We start from the raw sequence: 25104 nt of genomic DNA, 5'->3' as shown, positions 1-25104 counted from the left end.
CCCAAAGGAAAAAAACCTGCACATAGCTTGAAACAAAAACATGGAAAATTTCAACTGTCACGAACAATTGGAAAGAGAAATGAAGGAAAGGCAGAAGTCAAAACTAAACTTCACAAGCAGACTGCATAATTTATATACTCTGTAGTGTTCTGCATTACAGGCGATCCTGGACTTAAACATAAAGTGAAGAGTTTTGATTGGGTTCATCACATTTACAGAGTAGAGTGCCAGGTAGCTTAATGCTGGATGCTTCCAGCTTACTCAGGGGAAATCACAGATCCATGGAGAAGGCTCCTTGCTTGATTTCAGATTCTGAGATGCTAGAGAAGATAAGAGCCAACCTAGTAAGGATGACTGACACAAGACTGGGCAGAATGTTACTTAAAGATATACATGGATATACATTATACACAGTATACATTTAGCACAAAAATCCAAGAAAAATCTTGTTAATCTGCCATATCTACCAGACCATTTCTTGTACCCCTGTAATTTCTTATTCATCTCTCACCTCCTATGTTCACACTGACAAAGCTGCTCCATCCCATGCACTGGGAATCAGGGATCCTTTGTCAAAACCTAACAGGTGATCCAGCCTGCAATGCTTGGTCATGGTATCTGGGTAACTTTCTCCCTGTCCTTGCAGACATGCAATCTTAGTTCACGTACATAGTGTTTTATAAGCAACTTTTATGGGTTCTTTTCTCCATAGGTGAAAAAGTAGTGAAAAGAAGTGAAAGAAAGGGAAAAGGACAATTATAAATATACACAAGACAGATCAGGAAAAACAATAACAATGAAACAACTGAAATCACTTCCAGTCTCTCTATCCAACAAATTCTTCACTCTTATGGTCTCTGGCATCATTTCACAGTAACTCCATAAGATGTTCACCTGCTCCTGAAGCTATAAGAAACAGTGAAACAGGAACAAAGAAGTTCCCACCTATGACCAGCAGCACATCTCAGAGAGAAAACATTTTTATTGTTAAAGCTGAGGAAAACCAAATGCACATACACGCACACACAGCTCCACTGCTGTGCACTACTAGCACCCTCCCATTTTCTATATGCATCTAATATCAGGAAATTTATAATCAGGTCAAAAGCTCATGCTGGCAGGAAAGTACTTCGGAGAAGAGAGGGGAAGACAAAAAAAAAAAAAAGAGCCTACAGTTTCTTGGCTTGTGACCAGCAGGCTGGATGCATTCTATGGAACTAGGCCAAAGTGTTAGTTATTATATTCAGGAGAACATCTGAATCCCAGCTCAAGGGAGCCGAGTTTGTGGCTCTCGTTTGTGCTGTATATCAGTTGAATATCAAACCACATTTTCTGCCTTCTGAATAATGAAGCTTAATAGTTTGGGACTCCCATATGGTCTATTGTTAAAGTATTTCCAAACACTGGCTGCTTCTTTATTTCTGAAGGAAAGATTTCTCTTTGCTCTTCAAGCTTTACTTTTTTTAAAAAAAAAAAAAAAAGCTTGTTAATAAAAGCTGAATTTTCTAAATGTTTCCAATGATATAAAAAGGGCTGAAAAATGAGGGAATAAGGGAAACCAAATACATTTTTGAAATTGGATTTTTTTTTTTTAAATGTCACGTGCGAATGTTTGTTTTAGTCAGAAGCAGCTGGTACCACCGGGCTCTGCTGCTCAGAACAGTGCATGCATGAGCTTTCAGGAACCACGGGCTGTTCAAACAAAGAAGGACCACACAGGCTCAAACCATTCACAACAGGACCCAGGCCCATTATTTGACTATTACTTACAGGGAAGCTTGACCAGTAATATAGGCAGTAAATACTGGAGAAACCTGTTCTGTGCACAACACGGGTTCGTCTTTTCACAAGTCCTGCTCTATAATTAGCTACTCATTCCAGAAAGGCATTGCTGATGGACAGAGTATATCAATTTGGCATACTTAAAAAAAAAAGTTAAGAATCTTGTCAAATAATAAAATCATCAGCATAATAAACACTGCAGTGTGTTAGGAATAGGAACCAGTGCTTCTTCTCAGGCATACCAGAGATGAGTATTCTGTTCCATTTGCAAAAAAAGATTTAGTAGCAGAAAGACTATCTAGCTTGCAAGGGCTGTGGTGCCCCAAGCAGCGCACTCACAGTCCGGTCCTGCTGCCCCGCAGCTCTATCAGTGTGGAAGGGCTTGGCTGCTTCGTAAAGCAGAATTGAAACTGCATGGCACTGCAGGATGGTTGCCAGGCTGAGCTCGGGTCTCTGCCTCTCATCCTCACTGCAGGGAACCCTCAGTGTGGCACCGGCTGCGTTTCTGCTGGTCGCTCAGCAGCACTGAAGGTACTGTTCTGGGCACTGGCCAATAGTGAAACGCCAGAGCAATGCAGAAGTTCCTACAGCCCAGGCAGCTAAGCAGAAACTTTTGCTCTCTCCTTTCTCTTCTGTTATAGCCCATGTCGCAGCTTCTCATTCCCATCTCCTGCTGTCTGCCCACTCCCCCGCCCCATCATCTATCTGCTCACCATTACCTTCTCCGCTCCAATGTGCAAATCTTCAGAGTCAGCTGTACTAACCCTGAAAATAGGTGCTCATACGCATCAGCTGCCTTCTCCCTGGGCAGGAAAAAATTCAGTCTGGTATTTCAGCATTTGCTCTCATCCCAAATCAGGGAGAAAAACTGAAATTAGAGACTCATTATAGATTGAACTTCACAAGTTTAAAAAAAAAAAAAAAGGAGAAACCTATTCATGAACTCATGAACTTCAGTGCATTTGTCTCCATTTGAAATGGAATATTTTAACTTCACTGAAACCAGCATTGGCTCATTTTGGTTTGGTGGCCTGACCCAAGAAATTTTATTCTGAGTCAGTATGCTTGAACTGTTTTTATTCCCACCGTTGTGCACAGCCTCACTGTCATTGCAGTTTGACAGCCTGATAACCCTGCTTGCACCTCCGGCTCAGTCTCCATGGAAGGCAATTGCCATAGCACAGAGGTGCCCCATGGTTCCAGAGACAGCCATAGTGGCATGTGGGAAGGCAAAGGCTTGGAGTCCAGAAGAGGATGGGTCTGTCAGACCACTGCTCTCTGAGCAGCTGTGCACTGCTATGAATACAGCACAAGTTTTTGAACAGATTCTGAGTCAAACCTTTTAGACTTGCTAAAGAAAAGCAGAATAAGGAGGTATTCCCATTCAGTTAGCGAAGACCCAGTAGTGTAATATTTCTTTTAAAGAGCATGTTTATTAATTCCACAGATGAATAGAAGTCTAGAATTAGATTTTTCTATGAAAAAAACACCTGCTATTTCAAGGAAACTGTTTCCCACCCCCCCCCCCCCCCGAAAAAGCCACTCCAAAGGAAAACTCAAATCAAATTACAGCAATATCAGCACCCCTCTGCCTCATACACAGCTCCTGCAATGACCCAAGAACCGCAGGGTGGAGTTCATCAACCAAGTGTAATGTCTAGCTCAAACAAGGATTGAAGTAGAGGTTTTGCAACAGATGTCTGAATCTTGCTGCTTCTAGCTGAGGAGTGGGCATGGTTCTTACACCAGTTAGGCAGAAACAAGTGCTGATGGAGCTGAAGGCTTTGAATTCTGCCCCAGATGTTTGGAGTGCCACCCACTCATGCACCAAACAAAGGGGAAGGATTCACTGTGAGGTGAAGTGTGCATTCACAGGAAGTTAATTTAGCAGTTTTGCTGCAGAATCTATAGCGATTGTCTTGTAACGTGTTTTTACTTTAGGTAGGTGTACCTGTGAGAAGGCTGAGTGCATGTGCTTCTGTGGCTTTGATTTACTTTTTGAGAAAAGAGAAGCACTTCGCCGGTAGCTTCAGTGTTGGAAACTGCAAGAAACTTCTTTCTAAAACACATAACCTTCTGACTGCTTTACAGTTAAATGGAATCATAACCAAATAAAGATTTAGCCCAACAGTGATCTGCCCTAAAAGACATTAATCTGTCACACCTAATAAAAGGGGAATAACCTTTTCTCTGAAAGATTCAAATAGATGGTGCGTGGCTGTGGTGGGAACTCGCTAAAAGTTGCCCCTGTAATAGGGATAGCTGTGCAACCAAAGAAGCTGGACTCCAGCATGAAAAGTGTCTGTCGTGCTTTACTTGTGTTTTAAAACCAGAGTTCTTTATGGTCATATCTCATCACTTCTGTGGTTGATACATCCAATTAGCTTTCCACTCACTTTTTCTCCCCCCTTTATGCCAGTAAGATCCAATCTTGAAATTTTCACAACTTCTGAAAGTAGTTCTTTTGGGAAATCAGCAGAAGGTAAACAAATGCATTATGACAACACGTTAAAGCTCATTTTCCTATCAAGACTTCAAGTATAACCTCATTTGTCTGGGCTTCTGGTATTCTTTTGTACCACACACTTTAGTGTGTGTTTCTGTTCTTCCTCCCTTCCTGTGAGTTATGTGGGAAATAAAGGGTTCATTTTCTCTTCTTTCTTCTCCTCCCAAAGTTCAATCCCAGCTTTCTCTTTTCTAGTTTAATCAGTGGAGTCTCTCCTTCCTCTTAAGCACCATGTTTCTCAGGACACAGGTGAAAAACATTTCTGGATCATTTTGCTCAGGGCTCTTTTTTGTCCTCCAAAGAAGCTACAAATGGCTTCTGGAACACTTTGCTTCGTTTCCTCTCCTGGAAGAAAGCCAAAGATTACTCAACTCTCTTTTCCTCAGATCTGCCACTGAGTATACTAACCTATCCCAATTTTCCACCCACACTGAAGGAGCTCTGAGATTTCCAAACTTGCGCGAAGAGCTTAGCCCTAAATTCAGCTCGTTGTCCTACAAGAGACCAGACGTGAAACTAACACCAATGCTTAACAGTTTTCATGATATCTCAAAGCAGGTGAAGACCATTATTGTCAGATTCCTAGCGTGCAACAAGACTAGTAGGGAGCACTGAGAGATATGAGGTAGCAAGAGACCAAATTCACTCACAGTTGCAGTCCACAAGAGCATACTGAACTCAGAGAGCAGTAAACTTAGCCGCTGGTTTTCCAGAGCAGCCAGAGGAGGCCTGGTGTTGGAAGGCCTGAGATAATCCCCAGATTACCCCTGAGCACAGCTAGTTGGAGAAAATATCACTTTGCATGGCGAAGCCAGGGAGTATGCTTTGATTTCATGTTAATGAACATTACCACAGAGACCAATTTCATTCCCCTCTCTATTTTTGATATATTTAATAAACCAGAATGAGCATTTTATTTTTAAGCAACATACTTCAAATACTACAACAGCAACATAACACAGCACTGTGCAATAACAGGAGAGGGAGAGAATGAAGAAAAAAATCCAGGTGGTAGACACTGCTCCAGCCACTGCACAAAATGAAGGCTTGAGTGCACATTTTTGCCTGATTGCATAGCTGTCTCTGCTACCCATCTAATCTGCTTAGAAAACTGGTTTTGAAGGATATGGTTCAGACATACCATACTACTTGCACAGGGGGTGGAGAAGGGGGTGATGAGGGGGAAAAAAAAGTGCTGCAGCTGCAAAAGATAAAATAGAGACAACTAATTTTCTCAGAGGTTGCAACACAACCTCTCCCCCTCCTCCACATGCAGTCACTGCACTGGCAGGATAAGCTGGAGATTCTCCAACGTAAGCAAGAAGGCACAACAAGGTGTGCAGGCCCTTCTCCACCCCGATACCCACAGCCCTTGGGGGGTACCACAGAAAGCAAAGGCTGACAATCAGCCAAATGGTGACATTCCTCCACCTGCTCATTTCAGTTGCATTACCATTTTTAAGGGAGGGCACGTGAGAAATGCTCTTCACTAGATGTTATGCTGAGACAACAATGAACACAAGGAAGCTGCAAAGTCCTGTTGTACGAATTGATGGCTGGGTTCTGATCTTTCATTGTGTGATCCAATTTCCCCTGACATCCAAGCCATTTGCAAACTCTGTGCATACGCTTATTTAAGCCATGTGTCCTGAAATTGAAACAGCTGAAGGGGATGGGAGGGGCAGGGAGGGAAGGGAACCACTGAATTTCTGGTGGCAGTGTCTAAAATACACATTTGCAAAAGGAACTCTCATTTTAGGTAGTCACTTAGCAAAACAACTGTTGCTGATAGGCAAGAGGTATAGTTTCAAATGACCAGCAGACAAAAAATAGGCCAAATAAATAACTGCAGTCTAAAGGGAGAGGGTGGGTCTGCTCCAACAAAAGTAACAGAAAACACATGGATTACCAATGGGCAACCCAAAGTGAAGATTAGCAGACCCTGATTTCAGTTCACTGTAGCAATGATATTATCTAGCATAAGCAAAAATGAAATCAGAGTCTGACCCAGGATGTCAGGGAGGCAGCTGCTTTGGGAATTTAATACTTAAAATTTCAATTTAGATTGCTTTATTTCAGTAGTTTGAGCTGCCTTTGCAGAAGGGCTAGCAGCTTTGGCCTGTTGGCACGTGATCTCTAAGGGTGTCTTTTAAATGGAATTGGACTTCTTTGGAATGGCAATGAGGAAAAGGAGGTGGGGATTGTTTATTATGAAAGCAGACAGCATGACAAGCTTTTTGGCACATTTGTGTCTCTTTTGACAAAGGTATGTTTTCCTTTATTTTCTTGCCGATACATATGCTTACCCTCTCCTTTGTGCTCTCCTACATGTAGACCCATCCACTCTTTGAAAGTATCAGAAATGCCAGTTGTGGTCTTTGTGGGGACTTTGAGGTTGCATTGTGCAAGTTCTTACTCCCTGACTGGAGTGAAATACAAGGATTTTTTTTCCATATATATAAATAATTTTTCAGCTTTCCAGAATAATAATTGCTTACATAAATTAAACATCTGCAAGCAATAAAATCCCCATACGAACAAGAAGACAGTTTCAGTCTGACTAAAATGCTTTTCTTTGTTAATTGCTAAGAATACCACTTTGTTGTCATTTACAATGGTAATTTCATTAGTTCTCTAATTACCAAAATATTTCAGTTCTTCCTCTTTCATGACAGAAAGGAATAGGTCCAACTCCCATCTCCACATCAACTCATTTGGTTTATCATTTGGTTCTGCAAGACCAAATGAGAAACAGGCTGTTACATCTAGCCAGGGCAGAGATCAACTGTGTGGGCAGCAGAGTCCACCTGCAGACCTTCTCTCCCTTTATCACCCACAGTCTCCCCAGGACTCTGCCAAATTTTCTTCAGTACTATGCTATGGAGTACAGCTGCTGTGGCAACTAGGTACTGCAAATGCAAAGAGGAGCTGAAATGCTGATAACATGAGAATGCTTAGAATAGCTGATGTCAGTGGGAGAGAAGGGGGACACCAGCTGAATGTGCATCACACAGTGAAACAAGTCAGCTGGGAAAAAGCCCACACATGATTGCTTGGGGACATAGAACTAAAAGGGCTTTCGCTGTTTTGAGAATTGCAGATCACCTCTCCATCTGCAACTTGGTACAAAAACACGGGGAACAAGATTTTTAAAATGTAGTATTTTATCATACAGGGAAAGCACTAATCATTCACAAGTATGTTTTCTACATTCAAGAATCTGAGAAGTTAGTCGCAGTACTTGTCCTCTATCCACTGAAGGGAAGAAAGGCCAAGCCCATCTCACTCAAGGTCAATTGGCAAGTTCAGCAGATAACGATGACAAGGACTTGTTTACATCTAAATCCCATTCAACAGATCTACCCATTAGATGGAAGAGATTTTAAACAGCCCCATGCATCAAAAATTACTAATGCCCTGCCAGGCTGACTGCGATATAGAGCTGAAAACTTACGCATCTCCTTCCTCTGACCCCCACCCCACTCTTCCCACTCCTGTGTCATTCCAAAGCCCACGTGATGAGATTTTCCTAATCAGCAATTAAATAGTTAATGCTTACATTACAGCAGATGGAACAGGAGTTGCTGCAGGGAAGGTATGCAGAGAGAAGGAGGAGAAAGGAGAAAGCAAAGAGGAAAAAGCAGGCACAGAAACAATCCTGAAGCAAAGCAGTTTTCCTATTAAAAGGGGTGATTGGTTGACTAGACAACGTAACCCTTAAGACTTAGTCTAGACTAGGATAAAATGCTATATTGTTGAACGTGTTTGAAAGGCACAGCGTAAGCAAGGCTTACAGCCTTTAAGCATGTGGTAGCCAAGGTAGATACTAATTAGGACATGTTCACTAACACATCTTAATGTTCCACTCTTAAATCCTTGCCAGAGAACTCAAGACTATGCAAAGCAAAGGTCTCTGATGTTGTCCCAGTAATTGCAAGTGCAACTGTATGTCATGACACGGTGCAAAGAAATCAGGATGCCAAGGAATATCCCATGTCTTACACCCATTATTTTCCATATGATTGTTGAATGTCCATCAACATTTCCATTGTAAAATATTCAATCTATATTGTACCAAACAACACGCTATGATACTTTTCCTCTAAAAATCTAATCAAAGCTCTAAATGCCAATAGGAAAAGAGACTCCAGACTAACAGCATACACTCTTGTGAAACTTCTTTTGCTCAGTGTTTGCTCAGGCAGATTTGGGAAGGAGGGGGTGAGGAAAAGAAAAGAGGGCAAAGAAAAGTGTGCCCAGGGCCTTAGCAACACCATCATTTTGACAATCCATTGCCAGATTTGTAATTGACAACAAGTCCCACCCACTTCACTAGGGGAGCCAGATGCATTCACAGAAAACTTGTTCAGATACATGCTACAATAAATACCAGGAGAATTACGAATGCTGTAGCTTCTTCTTAACCCTTCAAGCAGTATTTTGGGAACCGCCTGTCAATTTGAAAGACTGATCGTTTTCCTCTTGGCTTGTTTTAGGCTCTAGGTGTGCCCCTAACCAAATAGGCTCACCACTTAAAAGCTTAATTGCACCTGTGGCTTAAACCTTATCCCAGACAGTATTTGGGAGCATTTGGATTTGGGCGTTTCAGGTGTGGGATTGGAGCCTGCTTTCATAAACAGAGCTAGACAAGTCAGAGTAGGAGCCCATGGTGCATGCAGACTATACCAGGCAGCAAAGGATGAGGAAGGAAGAAATGCTTTTTCCATTTTGATCTCATTTATCTGTATTTATATTTCCCAAGTTGGGTTTGAGTAATGTCCACCTCCTTGTTTGTAACTGAGGGCAGGTTTCACAGTCTCAGATTTCTTTTCCTCAGCATAAAAGATCAAAGTTTGAGCCACTTGTGCAACTTAGGTGTTTACAGTGAACTGGTTTAATCGCGTAGCAAGCCCTCCCTCCATTATCAAAGTCACGCTCAGCCAAGCTCTTTCCTTCCATACGCACCAGGAAGGACCAGGAAGGGAGTGCCCATGTCAGGCTTGGATTATAACCCCCCCATCTCTTCTGTCTGTCCTTATACTGGAACTAAAACACAGCATGCCAGCAAAGAGTCTAACGCATTCCCTTGTCTGCATGGCTGGCAAGTCATTCCCAGGCTGTGTTTTTAAAAAAGCTTTTAAAAAGCAGCCAAATACAGTATGAAGAACCAAAAAGGAGTAAGTTCCCTTTGCTCACCTTTTTTGTATTGCCAAGGTACTACAGATACATGTGCATCTTACTGTCCCATGAAATACAAATAAATACAGCATGATAGGAGTCCATGCTCGCAAGCTTTGTCTTTCCTCATCTCATTCCATCCTCATGACAGGATATACAAACTCGCTGGGTCTCAGTTTTGTGAAAAATTGAGTTAAATCTCACGAATTTGTGAAATAGTTTTAATTAATAATCGCAAAGCGCACATCTTCAGATGGAAGGCATCATATAAATATTAATGAGCACTGCCTATTGGCAGTGTGTGTGTCCCTGAGGAATCATAAGCATCATGGATGGATCAAAGAGGGCATGTAGCTCTGAGAGACAGAGTGGTGGGAGTTGCCTCTGTGTTTAACTATTTGTTAAAGTAGATCCTCAAGACTGTTGTTGATATTCCCTATCAAGTTACAGCAGCTTTCAATTAAAATTACATTTTATCCTTAGGCAAAATTCCACAGTGTACCTTTTAATATTAGCAGAGCACATTTTCAGTCATGTAGATCTTTCTTCTATGTACATATAGCAATAGATCTTTGTAAATAAGGGCCAAACCAACTGGGAAATGGAGATTTTCACTCAATTCTGATCTACATAAATCCCCCTTACCTAGCTTCATTACCAAACCATTTCCTGCCCTGGTGGCAGTGTGTTGGCAAGAAGTGGGATGGGGATGTGGCAGCTGTTTCCTCCGTGATGTTAATGAGATGGGGATAACCTGGCAACACTTCAGCTATGGAGCAGAATGCTGCATGGTAAAGGTGCCGCTTCTGTTTTCCTAAGCATCTCCCAAGCACACCAAGCACAAAGCATGGCTCTGGATGGGTTCGGGGAGGGCACAGGGCTGGGTGTGCTGGCGCAGCCCCATGGCACGAGTCCCATTGCCTGGGGAGCTGTTACCAGGCGCAGCAGGAACAGAAAGAAGCCACAGCCTCTTCAGAAATGCGGGATGGCCATGGGCCTCTGCACTGTTTTCCAAAGAGGTGCTTATGTTTGTTTCTCTTAAGGGTTCAGTAAACCTATGGGGCTTGTTCCTGGGGGCAATGGTGGGGAATTGGGAAAAGTTGCTTTGTTAGTTTTTGAGTTTGTTTGTTTATTTGTTTGCTTGTTTGTTTGTTTTTGAAACATTAGAAGACGACAGGGAGCAGGAACTATGAAGATAATTTTGTCTCATTGGCTGACTTCTTACCTCTCTCAGACTAGTGAGATTTCACAGTCACCTTCTGCCCACTGTGCAGCAGCCAGGGCTTCCTGGAAGCTTTGCAAACTGGAGATGTGGCCAGCCAGAGAGTCCTGCCTGCTCTGTGAGGCCTGCATGCAGCTCAGTTTCTCACCAGGAGAACAACGACGGTCCCATGTCCAGCTGATCCCAGCTAGGTCTCCACAGCTTCTGCTTTTCACAGTTGCTGCTAAAGCTATGCCGTGGCTACCTCTGGATTTATCTACCCTGGGGCCACTGGAACACATTTCTCAGTACTGGTAACAAGAACAAAAATTGAACAGCATTGGTACCTCAGAGTGGTTGTAATTGTGTTCCTGAACCGCTCAGAGAGAGTGCAGCAACCAGATAGCAGGATGGCGTTAAGGATACTTAACATTTACTTGTCAAAAAGGGGAGGAATTTGGAAGATGCCCAGGGCAGACAACGTCTTGATATCCAAGGGAAGAAAAAAAGCCCCCAAAATGAATTTCCTCTTGGGTGCAGTAAAGACTGGATGCTCACAACACAAGCTGAGTGGTCACCAAAACAACAGCCTATAAACACTTGGATGTACTTGCTATGTTCTACTAAAAGATAAGATAGAAAACAGAACCGTATATTGACACCAAGTATCGCAGATCTTGCCACAGTACCAGCAATCTTTAGGCAAGGAACTGTGAACCGAAACCAGAGGGACAGATTAATTTCTTCCTCAGCCACTCTAGAATTAGAATTGTTTTTGTAGGAAACTCGGGCACCAGGTCTAGTAAATACTTCTCCATAAACTCTAGCCTGAAAGAATTGCTTTGGAAAAGGTCATACCACCTCCTGTTCCCAGAATTAAGTTAATTAGAACTTGTTCCTCTCTGTATAAGTTCAGGGATCCTCCCACAAAGGAGGTACACAACCAAATCATTAGAAGATGTACATATGCTGTCTTAAGCAAATAGACTTATTTGTGATATCACTAAGATTACTTCTGGTCATCCCTATAGAAAAACATTCCATCAGAAGGAAAGCACACTGGGAGATTAGCATAACCAATGCTTTGCCAAGTACAAGGAGCACAGTACTACTCATTAGGCATGCTGATATTTTTGTTTCTCTACCTGGATGACTTTTATCAGGTATAGCATCAGCCTTTCATGCAGAAGGAAATATTTGAACAGTAGAAATTTTCACTTACTGATTTTGAAAGATTTGCAGTGCTTTTTCCCTTCTGATACACTTTGTTTTCTTTATTCCATCCAGGCATTCCTGCTGCATACATTACTGAGGTATTTCATTTCCTCTCCATGTGACCAGCTACGTGCATTGAGAGAAAGTAAATCCAGGTAAGACCTGCTATCAGTTATATCTGGGTGCAACTGAAGTTTGATCAGCAATGAAGGTCAATACACTGCTCTGTATTTTCTGTCCACAAAAAAAGTTACACAGTTCACTGACTGAAAGAAGAAAAAAAAAGCCTAGCCTACCCTGTGGTTCTTTGGCACAGAAACATTGTAGTACATGCCTGCCACAGTACTCACTGCTGGTTTGCAACAGTTGTTTAAAGACAGAAACTCAAACCCAAGTGTTTAATTACAGACATGTCGAGCATAATCTAACTTCAGCATAGCATAAGCTACGCAGGATGCTAAACCCTACTTCTTAAGCTGGGAGGTTTTCTGACAGCCATGATTGCTTGCGCTGAAAACAGCCTTGAACCTGCTAAGCAAGAAATCAAGGAGAATAGGCTCCAGTTCCCTGAGCAGAACTCTCCTTTGCAGGCCCATAAAAAGGGTCCAAAGACTATTTGTGTCAACTCCCTAAACCACAAACCACAGCTAGCCCTCCCTCTGAAGCAGTTGCACACTGCTCCTTGCAAAGCTGAAGCAAGATATTTTAGCACACAGATCACCTTCTCTGGGGGCCCACCCATCCTTTTGGGTCTCTTTCCATTCCTTATCGAAGACTTTCAGACCTTCTGCCTGGGAAGCACTAGAAAGTGGGGCATGTTTGCCTCCACATTTGTCACCCTTCTGTTTCACTGTTGGCCTGTTCTCCTGACCAGGGTGCAGTTTACCCACCCAGACTGGTTTCTCTGATACCAAGAGTGGGGTAATACATGGAGAATTACATCTAAAAAATGACAAAGTGGCAATTTTGGCATTTGAAACAGAATGGCAATTCAGGGTGTATTTCAGCTTTAAGCTTCAAAATAAACAAAGCAAATCTGAACTGTAGCAAGCAAATAGTTTATGGGCAGCTCAGACTTGTCTTACACTTTCAGGGCAGCCATTTCCCGTAAATACGCATCATTTCAAACATGGCAAAGGGGGAAAGGAGACAAAACAAATTGAGTCAATTGCTTACTGTCTTTCTGATTCAGAGTCCTCAGCAGATGTAAGTCAGAAGACAGTTCTGTGAAAAAGTTCCTTTTTATGTATCTGGGGCAGCCCCCAAAATTTTTACTAGAGGAGAAGAACTAAACTGCAAAGTTGTCCACACCCTAGCAGGAATTCAGTCATTTTTCACCTCCCACAGGTATCATTAGCATGCTACTGAGAGCAAAAAAAAAAGCAGCTGAGATCAAACAAAAGCTAGTAACAAAGCTCTTCCTCTTGTCATCCTGCACTGGGCCAGAATTTCTGGCTGCAGCTAGCCTTCTTCTGAAAGGCTGGGTTAATTCAGAGTCCCTTTTTAAAAGAAGTGCCACACTACAAACATACTACAGCTGTGGCACAGAAAGTGCAGAAGGCAGGAAGTCTGACGTTCACACCAACCTCGGCCCCTTCACTCACACCTCTTTTCAAATGTGCTTTAGCACATGGAGCCCACATTTTCACATTCTCAGAACTAACTTCATCTATCACATTGCAAGCTGAAGAGAGTTTTTAAAATTGTACAAATCCCTCTTTTCAAATTCAAAGAATCATTCTACTGAGATAAACTAATTATAACGATTACAATCTGTTCACCTCTCTGATTTTTTTGTAGTGAGTTGCTAAACTCTCTTTTTAAATAATCTAATTTTTACAAACTAAAATACAAGTGGAAACACCATACCAACTGTTCTCACAGTCTAAAAATGTCCGGATTTTCAAACTTAAGTCCACCCCTGTATAAAAGGGCCACACACATGTAGGTGTCAATCAGATGCTGTGGCAAAACAGAGGGACCCAGGCTGAGATTTCAGAATAGCGCAGACTTTCCTGGACAGAAACAGAGTGCCCATACTCACCCATCTGGAATAATTTCTGCATTCTAAATTTCAGGCTCTTGAATTTGATCTGAAAGGCAACTTGCTTGATTTCTGCATCTCCTGTTTTGTAATGCTGACAATAGAAGTGGGAGAAGAGGAAAATAAACACAAGCACAATATATACAGGGCTACACTGTATTTGTACCTAATAATATGATTGGGACTGCCGTTGCAGACAACTCAGGAGATCTGTTCTGTGGCAGGAAATTCTGTAGCCAATACTGTGCATTTTTATTCCATTCTTTTAAAGAAACTATCTCCATTCCCCTCTTCTCAGCAGCAGGATTAAAATAAAATTAAAAAAAATAATAAAATAAAATATTTGTAGGAGATGGCTAACAAATGGGTAGAAAAGTCTAGAGATTGCTCAACAGAAGAAAGCCACAGGCAGAAATCAGCCATGGCAAGTAAATGAGGACAACAAAACACAGCATTGTCCAGCATTTGGACACTTAGTGAAAGGCTGATGATTGGGTGGAAAGAGCCAACACACACGGTACTGCAAGGTCTCGAGTACTATTTTGAATCAGGTAAGCTAATATATCACCTGTACCTGTTCTAAACCATATAGTAATACATGGTCTCTGTTTCTTTTGTTTTTTATTTCCCTTCTGGCTGCCCTTTTCAGAGTAGCATTTATCTTGGAGAATATCTTGTATTTTCTTTTAGTCTCTGAAAAAGGACCCCAAACATGTGGCAGGGCACACAGATTTGGAAGCTTTTGCATGTTTATCTTTACTGATAAGCCTGCAATCTTTGCTGCAAGCACATCAGCTTGTGTCTGCAGCATAACTTTATTCTTGTTAATGCCTTCCTAGGAACAGGCTTCTTCAGAGCTGGGCATTGTGTTTAACCTTTTAGTGGCTGATATAAACAAGCTCTAGTGTGGAAAACCTATTTGCCCTCCTCAGAGATGTATGATGTTTTCACACATCTTTGAAAAACAAGCAAGCAATCAAGACTGGCCTGCTCTGAGTCAGCAGCAGTGCAGATTAGAGATACTACCAGGGAAATTTAAACCCAAAAGAGCTCCATATTCCCAAAACCCTGTGGTTCTATGCAGATCAAAAGTACTGTCTGTTTAACATAAAATGAGGATTGAATGTATGAAAATTCATTAAGATGACAGGACTTGTTGAAATTATATTGTCTTATTAAATGGAGACTGTCGACTGGAGATATTTGGATTTCTAGAACTGGAGAATCAACCGCAATTCTAAAGTATCTGATCTTATTCTACCAGGTTGAGTAAATGTGTTCACACAGCTTTGATAACACACATACATATGCATGCCAAGGACAAACATCCAGAAAGTCAGAAGGGATTTACCAAAGCTGAGATGTGAAGAGCTTGGACAGCCTAAAAATCACAAACAAGTGGCTTTTTTTCTAGCAGCAGGTTCCATTTATTTCCTCCCACTTGCTCTTTCCCCGCCTCCTTCCTACATCCCTGAGTCAACCTCCACCAGGCAAGTTTCAGTTAAGCATGTGCTTTGCCAGAGGTGTTTGTAGATCAGGTTTTTAAGTTTATTTGTAGTACACACGCACAGTGTCCACAAAAAACTACTTCCCCTGTATTTGTCTTCTTCTGTAATCCAGCTCAAATTTGGATTCAAAGAAAATATTTTTTCTCTTTTATCTCCTCCTTATTATTCATAGCATACATGATCACTCTACTGAATTTCCAAGTGAAAAATTCTAGAAGAAGCCAACTTTTGGCAAAAACAGCAGTCCATGAGACAATACAAGCATTCTATGAACAATTTCCCAACAGTTGGAAAATAGTGCCGTAAATAGAACTGAGTGAAATTTGAAGGCAAAGTTCAAATGGTACAGCACTCCTTGTATCTGGCAAACTGCAAGTTTAATTAAGTGGTGTTTGTCCTAAATGGACATACCTGACCCAGCTGAACAGTTTGTCTTCTCATAAGAAAAGTGTAACATGACCACAAGATGACTTCCAAGCAGAAAAGCATGTGTGTACAGAAGCAAATCCCTGAGCCCAATTCCAACCCAAGAAAATAATTTTGCTGAAGGTTTGGCTTTTCCATCCAAGTTCAACTCAACTCAGGTTTTACTGTATAAACTTTTGCTATTGAAGAGAGATGCCACATTTTGCTTCTCATTCTCTATCTGGCCTGGATAATAAACATCCAGTAAGCCCTTTCAAATCAAAGAGTGTATTCGTGGTTAGTTTTAACATGAGTTTGACTTTCCCTATTCTTAAATAATGGTAGTTGCTGAAAATTTTTCCCCAGCTTCAGATATTCAGAGCAAGTATTCAGAGTGATGGCCAAGAAACTTCAACATTAGGAGGCAGCACAGAGGTGTCTTGAAGGAGAAGAAAAGGATGTGCTGGACAGTTTGCTAATACCCAGAATTTCTCCAGGAAGAAGCTAGCTGCACACCCAAATGCCTCGGGACAGGGCTGTGTCCATCCCTCTTTCCACAAGAGCAGCTTTCTAAAGAAAGACTTCTTTACACGCAGGACTTAGGAAACTTAATTCAGATTAACTGAAGTTGTGAAGTTAAAGCGAATTAGCTAAACTCCATTATATCTCTGTATAGGAACACTCATTCAATATCAAAAGGAACTTTAATTTTATTTAGTTTTTATTGGATTAGAAGCATTTTAATTCTAAGTAAGAGTGTCCATGCAGAGATGAATGAGCTGAACGAAGAATAAAGTTACTTGTTATGTTGGTGTTCAGTGTGGCATGGGAATTGCTATGCTGAAGTTCCTTCAGCCTCCCACACTTTAAAATAAGCTAACTAAAATTATATATTCAATTTTTCTAAATATACATGTTTACAAAACTCAAACTACATTAAAAACAGGCCAAATAATAATAATAATAATAATCACAGAAGAACCCAGGCTTTGAATTTTTCTTTTGTTTCAATTTACAAAAGCATCTGTGTTGATCGGAATAAAAGTATTAGCTGGTAAACATGAGGAAAAAGGCACTGGTACAATGAAAAATGGAAAAAGACAACAACACACAAGAAATATTCATGGCATTACTTCATGTAGTGACATGACTGACAAAGGATCCCAGCCACAACTCTGCAACAGTTTACTTATGGACTTGGATCTAGGTTCAGCTTACGCCATTTCCATGGCCTAAATCTACCCCTCTACCAGAAAGGATTGTTCTCAAGTTTTAGAAGCAATGTTGTGGTGTTTGTACGAATTTGGTTTATTTCCATCTTACCTGAGCAATCCAACCCTCTTACAGCTTCATGCAGGTCCATACAACACTGCAACTCAGCTGCATGGACAGAGAAGTTTTTCATCAAAAGTACTCAGCAAAGATCATTTCACAGAAGAGAAATGGCAAGTCATGGTAAAGTCGTGTCTGTACAATGATACCACTCACATAGATGGACGACAGAGGTCCAGCTAGCAAAAGGGATACTGATCAACTGCTCTTCTGCTCTGGCGCTTACAAGGGAGGAGAAGGGAAGAATACAGTCACACTTCACTAAACAGGATAAATCGTATCATTCAGTAATACCACCTGAAATACAGTCTCTTAGAATCTCCTCCAGGAAAATCTACTGAAAGACCAAGGACATTTACTACATTCACAAGGTGTAGCATGCAGCGAATATATGAGACAACACAGGACCATGCACAGTGCAGAAAGACTTCCGTTCAGACAGAAGTGGAAAGAACCAAGAACAGATAGGATAGAGATATGTAACATTGAGTACTACAGAAAAAGTGCACAGAAAAACACAATTTATACTGGGAAGGAAAGGGAAGGGAAAAGGAAAAAAGGAAAAGGGAAGGAAAAGGGATGGGGCAAGATTAGAAAAACAGGGGGAGGGGAGGGGAGGGGAGGGGAGGGGAGGGGAGGGGAGGGGAGGGGAGGGGAGGGGAGGGGAGGGGAGGGGAGGGGAGGGGAGGGGAGGGGAGGGGAGGGGAGGGGAGGGGAGGGGAGGGGAGGGGAGGGGAGGGGAGGGGAGAGGAGGGGAGAGGAGGGGAGAGGAGGGGAGAGGAGAGGAGAGGAGAGGAGAGGAGAGGAGAGGAGAGGAGAGGAGAGGAGAGGAGAGGAGAGGAGAGGAGAGGAGAGGAGAGGAGAGGAGAGGAGAGGAGAGGAGAGGAGAGGAGAGGAGAGGAGAGGAGAGGAGAGGAGAGGAGAGGAGAGGAGAGGAGGTATGAATGGCAGCTGCCTGGAGTGATTGCTGGTCTGTAGACAACAATGGCAGTGATGCACTGAGGAGCAATACGACACGTCATCTTCCCTGACCCACAGAAAGTTCATGACAGAGCCACTGGAGTACACTGGTGCAGCTGACCTGTGGGGCTCCTCAATCCCCAGTTCAAGATTCAGGGAGTCAGGAGTCAACAAGAATGGATTAACTGCAAATATGTTGTACATGAAGGAAATTAACCCAGCTAACATAAAAGATTCATGTAAAGGCTAAAAACTCTTCTGCCTTAGGGCATAAGCCAACCACTAACTTCCTTTATGGGCAAGTTATTCCTTGGTTGTTTGTTTTAGAAGTTGTACCTTTCCCTCAAGCATCTGGTGCTTGCCTGTCTTGGAGAGAGGATGCCAGACTAGATAGACAGATCATGGCTTCTTACTGGTATGGCAATTACTTCATTCCACCCTGGAAGGGGGAGAACACACTGAGGAAAGCAGGGAATGTTAGATGGCAAGTTCTAGTAACACATAGCTCCATTAAATAGCTTTTCCTCTCCATCTGGCCCTGTACCCTTATGACAGCATTACACTGGAAGCATGCAGCAACAGGGCATGGCCCTTTATGTCTTCAAAGAGTTCTGTGTGCAGGGTTCGGCTCTCATCCTGGTCTTCATGCATACAAGAAGCAGGATGTTCTCATATAAGTAAATGTTTTACAAAACAAGGGGCCAGAGCAAAACTGATCTGCAGCCCAAGTTAATATAGAATGCAATATTTCGGATCTCACTGGACACAATTGTGCCTCCACATTAGGCTAGATCACTCACTGTTCTGTATAATTTGTGCTAAAAAGAGTCCATCAGAGTTTACCTACGAAACCTATTCTGTGCAGCCTCTTAGTAAACCATCACATTTCCAGTAAAATCGTATAATAAATGCTTGTATCAGGCTATAGCTAGAGGCTTGGGATAGCATATATACTTGAAATGGGCATTTTGCAAGGTCCACTCTTCCTAGAATGTGTAGGAGCCAGAAGGCTCCCAAGTCCCCCATGACAACTGTAGTCTGAGAAAACTTAAACCCACCATTCTGTCAGAGAGAAAATAATTCTCTCTGTTGATTTTGGCTTTCTGCCAGTTTAACCTTCAAATCCAGGTCTCTCAATCTGTGTGTTAGCAAGAATTGCTGATAGATGTCTATGCAGATTAGCTGCCCAAGCACTATCTCACTTGTAACTTACTTCACGGATAGTCTTCTTGAAAGCAGCAGCAGCTGTTGCTGATGCTGCATTTATCACTGGAGCCCTCATTTCTTCACTGCCAATCTGCTGCACAGAAAGCAGAGCTAAACAGACAAAACACAAATAGCCAACAGAGAAGACCTTGCCACACTAAATAACAAAAAAAAGCCAGGAAGCTCAAAGCCTACACTTACCTAGTGAATTTATGCTTGTTTTTAAAAGCAGCAGAAGAGTGTGGTTAAGGTACAGATGAATTACTTACCTAAGTTTAGACAAGTGTTATCTAAATAGTGCTATTTTAGCTTACTAAAGTAACAAATACGAGAATTGATTTAATAACTTAATGTTGGCTTTGGACAGTAGAGGTCTGCATCAGTGGACTAAAATGCTGATTCTATAATCTTATCAAATCACTGTATAGTAATAGAACTTTTCTATGCATTGATAGAATGGGGTTTGGCTCTGCATCAGAAAATAATGCCTGGAAGACAGAAGAGATACTGATTAGCAGAACTTTTCATGACTGGGCACATAGTTGTTGCTTTCTTTCCTTTTCAAAATATTACTCAGTATCATCTTAAGGTATCACGTGATGAGAAATTTCTTTTAGTAATCTTTTATTTTGTGTTATTTAAACTCTCTTTATGTTTCTGAGAGGTGGTCAACATGATACTCCATAAGACTTAAGTAAGAGGGAAGTAACTACTGGTGCACATGCAAATCTGTTCATAGTAAGCCTCCATGAAAGTTTTTTTTCATCAAGGTACAAGCAAAATAACTTACTGACTTTAATTGGCAAGTACTTTGTATTCATACACTATCTTTCATCTACAGACTTCAAAGTATCTGACAGGAGGCAGGCAGTTGCTTCTCCATCAGTCCAAAGAAGAAGCCAAAGGACAAACTGGCAAGGTCTCCAGGACAAGGTAAAACCATTAGCAGAAATCTAAATTAACTGATTCTTAGACCTTAAAAATAAACTGCATGGCTGGCAGTACAAGTTACCATTGCACCAGAGGGCAAAAATACCACTCACCCACGGTAAGGATTCTTTAAGAATTTAAATCACATTCATTAGAAACTAAATAAACATGGCACACAGTACTCTTCTCTAAACAGAGAAAGGATGAAGATCTGAAACCATTCCAAATCTTAAGCTCTGTAGCGCACCAAGGAGAACTCCTTGAATGAACCTGCAAAAGCACAGGTCGTCAGTTGTGAGGAGAGGAATGGAAATCCAGCTTCAAAACATAGCAAGTGTTTAAATAAACTTGTTCAGATGAAGATCTCTGCTCTCAGGAGGAAATATAGAACTATAAGAAAGGTCATGGAAATAATTTCAAAACTGGCATGTTAAGAGAGCTTTGTTTCAGCCCTTCACCATGTCCTTTTAACTGAAGAAATGCTGACTGCATAGACCACTCAATTGGTCAGCAGAAACTCCTTTTAAGCTTTAATGAATATAGAAGGAAAAAAAATCCCTGGACAGTGCTGTTTTAAAAGAAACTTATGGCTTCCTGTATGTTTCAAAAAAAACAAACAAAAAATGATGCTGAGGCAATCTCTGGAGCAAGTAGTCTTTTAACATTTAGACTGCAAAAGAAATATTTTAAAATACACTCCTTAGATATGAGAACTCCCATGGCTTACAGAGGTGAATAATATTAGAGGCTAGTAAAGTTTATTTTTCTTGAAGTTTTCACTTCAAATAAAGCTTTGTGTTAAAATGTATAAGGGCAACTGTTAGTGCATTGAAGTCCTGGTTGTTAGCCAGCTAGAGCCTATGAATTATGTTTAGTGAGAAGTTTATTGGCTCAGTAAACACCATTCCAGTTCCCCTCACCCCTGAACTGTGGAAGCCAAATCAAGAGATATTCAATGCCATGTTACTGCTAGAACCGGAGCAGCCATTATCTGATTACAAGCATTTTATTTTTTGTGAAAAATTTGCTATTGCATCATTTAATTCAAGGAAGTCTTTAAGTTTCGCAAGGCAACACACAGAAAGTAACTGTTTGCTCCTGCTTACCACCATCTGGAGCAGGAATATTTGTTTCTGTCTCATAGCTTTCTTAGTGCAGGCGCTACAATAAATGCAATTCCTCAGATGCTTCGTAAGACAGGAGTCTGGCAAGAACTTCAAACTAAGATTAGAGTAGACAACCACAAGACCTTTCTGAAAACCATCCTATGGACCCAGGGCTGAGTATGGGTTGGTAAGAAGTTATTCATTTAATCTCAATATAACTTAGTCTCAAGGGAGACACACAAAAAGTGGATCCACTCTGTGCAAGTCAATGATGTTGCATTTTGGAAGATAGAGTCCAGAACAGCTTACAACATCACACCTTAATCAGAAAGCTGGCTACAGCTCAGGTAATATGCACATGCAAGCCCAAAAACAGAATTAGGGCAGATTCATATGACATTAGCACTGTCTTGTTTTACCCTTGTTGTGGGAAGCGTCAGGGACCAAAACAGAAGGCAAGCATCTCCAGAATTAGCAAGTCTGACATGTAGCCGTGCAAAACCAGAGGCAGCTTCTGTTTGCCTGGCTGTCATTGTCCTGGGCACAAAGCTGTCTTATCTGGTTACCTTCCACTGCCATGAGCTAAAAACACGCATACTGAGAGTAAGCAGTGATTAGTCAGTGTGCAGTAACTTGTTAAGTGTGCTTGTTGTTCCAGTTCCCTGGAATACCTAACATATACCATAAGACTACACAGGGATTGTGTCAGTCCTTGAGGCAAAGAAAGTTAATTTAGTTGGAATAATAAGGATGGAAAAGAGAGTGCTATGATAACAGTAGCCTGTACTGGTAGTAAAGTAAACTGGAACACAAGGAATTTAGGTTCTCTTCCTAGTCCTTCCCATCTGTCACACAACCTTGGCTTCTTAATGCAGCTATTCACAGCTCTGCTTCCTTTTTTGCTTTTTGTCTATCCTGTCCTCTTTCAGGGAAGAGATGGTGTTGTACAGCACCTAGTGAAATCTTTAGGGCTTTGCAGTCCCTAAACTGAACAGCACTTTTGTATAAAGTCTTTGCTATAGACCAGTTTATGCGTACCACTAACTACAAAATCTCTTATTCTTATGTAAATGGTTCTTCTGATGCCCTGAGAATCATAATGACAGAATCTGTCTATCTGAGAAGGAAGGATATGTGCAATATATTTAATACATCTTTAATGTCCAGGCAATCTCACAAGGACATGCCAAGGCCATATTATCACATCCATAATGAAGCACCTCCAGGGAGAAGGCACAGCTAAAATGTTTCTACCCCAATGGTGGTGAAAGACAAGATACCCTTCTCTTTAAACTTAACCCTCTCTCTTCCAAAGAATGCCTGGAATTTCTACTATTTCCCAGCAGAGACTGGAAGGCAAAGACTTGGCATAGGGCAAGACAGATAAGAGCAGTTGCATTCGTAGATTTTAACTCCACCTAATTGCATAGGGCATGTGATGTTTAGAGAAAAAAACATACACATCTGTCAGAGAGACTTCAAATCACTAGTATAATTCCAAGAAAACAATGTCTAGTTTACATGTGGCTGCAGTATATAAAACACATCTGTAAAACTGTAATATAATTCAACTGCTGCAGGTTTAATTTCCAATGGAATGATACTGTTTTCCCTCTCAAAGACTGCCATTTAGGATCACTAAAATGTTGAGTAAAGTCTTAGCTGTCTTCTGAGACACATGGTTAAGGTTTGTTGCTATTGGAAGCCTCTCTAAGCAAGCCACATTTAAACATCATGTTTTGCAAAAGCGCTTATATTATCTTACATGCGAATTCAAGTCCTTTTACCAGTTTAAAAGTTGGGTTGGGACAATTTGATTACATTTGGAGTTCTTTTCCAAAACTAATGCAATGTGGGATTGAGTTGTAGATACAAGACAACTGGATAAACTGCTATTATCTGCTTTGCATCGCGCACGTACCATCTATGTTTTCCTCCTAAGCTTTGTTCACATGTACAACCCACTTCTACAGCAGTTGCACATTCAGCATGCTAACTATATTATTCTTGGCCATCCTGTTAAACTCCCAGTATAAGTTAAATGCACAGTAGATGTGACCATGATGGATTCCCAACAGTTTCTAGATGGCTATAAATGATAGTTGGGCAAGGGTGGGAGTTTTGATATGTAGTCATGAAGCTGAGAGCTTTTCTATTCAAATAGGGTGTTGGCTGGTACTATCTCTGTCACTTATCTGGTGAAACTAGATTACCAAAATGTACTGTGCTTAGGGCTACATCAGACTGTCACTTGGAAGTTCCAGTTAATATTACATACAGCTGCCAGATTGCTTAGCTAAATTTCACACCGAGATCACACAAACTGTGATTGTTGATGTACTGTTTGTTTCACATTGCCATTCAAGGAGATATATTTGCATTATTAATACCTTGTATGACTTGAATGATGGCTATGTCAGAGACTGGGTATTTCACTGTATACTGACAGGCAGCTGTTAGCAGTATCCTAACGCTGCAGTGGACAATTTTAAGTCTCTCTGATCTGCAAGTTTGGGTGATGCAATATCCACTTAGGATTCTCACACAGAGCTAGGACCCTGCATAAATTATTTTGTGCCTCTTGAAAAAAAGAGAGAAAGCAAGGAAGAAAGAATTAATCCCAAAAGCATAACAGAAATTTGTGGAAAGCTAAGCTTATTGGCAGAACTGACCTGCAAGGTGCAGAACATTAACAAAGAATGATGATCTTTAGTTAGATCTCATAGTGTTCCTCTAAGCACATAATATGATATTTTCTTAATGCAAGCCACTTAGGAGCAAATATCAATGAGATAAATTAAGTACAATAAAAATACTGGGTTTAGGATAAAAATGTGGTTTCTACCTGTAGGCTTGTAAAGAAAACTCAGCACAGTCTTACACTTCTCATAGGTAAATTCTGAATTTTCATCCCCTTGTTCACAAGCCAGGCAGAATAAAAATATCCACCTACATTAAACCAAAGGGAGCCACTCGTAACCCAGACACAACCACAATAGACATTCTTGACAGTCACTGGCTTAATAGAACATTGCTTTGTGGTTATACCCACTGCTAGGATTTCACATTGCAAGTTCTAGCACACTTAATTTATTCAAGGCCACACATCAAATATGGTTATTAAAATTTAGGATGGCATTTGAGATTGAAACTTTCTTTTGCAGGGTGTATAGAAGGAGCACGGTCGGGACTGTGGATGCATGAGTATATGAGTATGTAAACACAAACTTGTAGCCATCACTGAAGAAAAACAATGGTCTTTAAGATGGGAAAAAAAGTTGTAAAAATAATCAATTCCATTAAACAGCTCTATAAATCAATTCCACAAAAATCAATGGGTAGCTACATCCATGAAGAGCCAGGTACCTCCCACACATCAGGTGCAACTGCCCGTGACAGCAGCCCTGCAGCAGCCCTGTCTGCTGGCAATTCAGACAGTCAATGGCTGGAGCAAGGGCCCCGCATTGCCCATGCTCCTCTACTGCGCTCTGTCCCCTCCTGAAGGGAAGCTGTCTTATGTACAGGCATAAAATAGGTGGCAGAGGGACTGCCCCATTTGGGATGTAAGGCCCAACAGCCACCAGCGCATAGTAAGTGGCATACTGGCTAAACAAATTACTTCTTTTAAGTACAGTTCCACTTTGTATCAGTCTTGACTATTCAGTGATTCCCCAGTGACTGCGCTATGCCACTGTCCTCTCACTTTCAAAGTGTTGCTTGGTTCCATTTTC

General features: G+C 41.4%; 1 protein-coding gene across 4 annotated transcripts in view; it reads right to left on the bottom strand.

Annotated features, from left to right (window-relative positions):
- HIC2 (HIC ZBTB transcriptional repressor 2) overlaps positions 1–25104 on the bottom strand; it is a 74835-nt gene that overhangs the window by 35551 nt on the left and 14180 nt on the right. Inside the window, exon 1 of one of the 4 annotated variants that reach the window (XM_052690999.1) lies at positions 512–6301. The exons of the other annotated variants lie outside the window; for them this stretch is intronic. The gene's annotated coding sequence lies outside the window, so the exon portion shown is untranslated. Of the gene's footprint in view, positions 1–511; positions 6302–25104 lie in introns of those variants that run through there. 4 annotated transcript variants of the gene reach the window in all.

This window comes from Tympanuchus pallidicinctus, unplaced genomic scaffold (assembly GCF_026119805.1).
Source record: "Tympanuchus pallidicinctus isolate F22 unplaced genomic scaffold, pur_lepc_1.0 scaffold28, whole genome shotgun sequence".
Lineage (NCBI taxonomy): Eukaryota > Metazoa > Chordata > Aves > Galliformes > Phasianidae > Tympanuchus > Tympanuchus pallidicinctus.
Note: the sequence above shows the minus strand (reverse complement) of the source record. Positions and strands in the feature narration are given on the sequence as shown.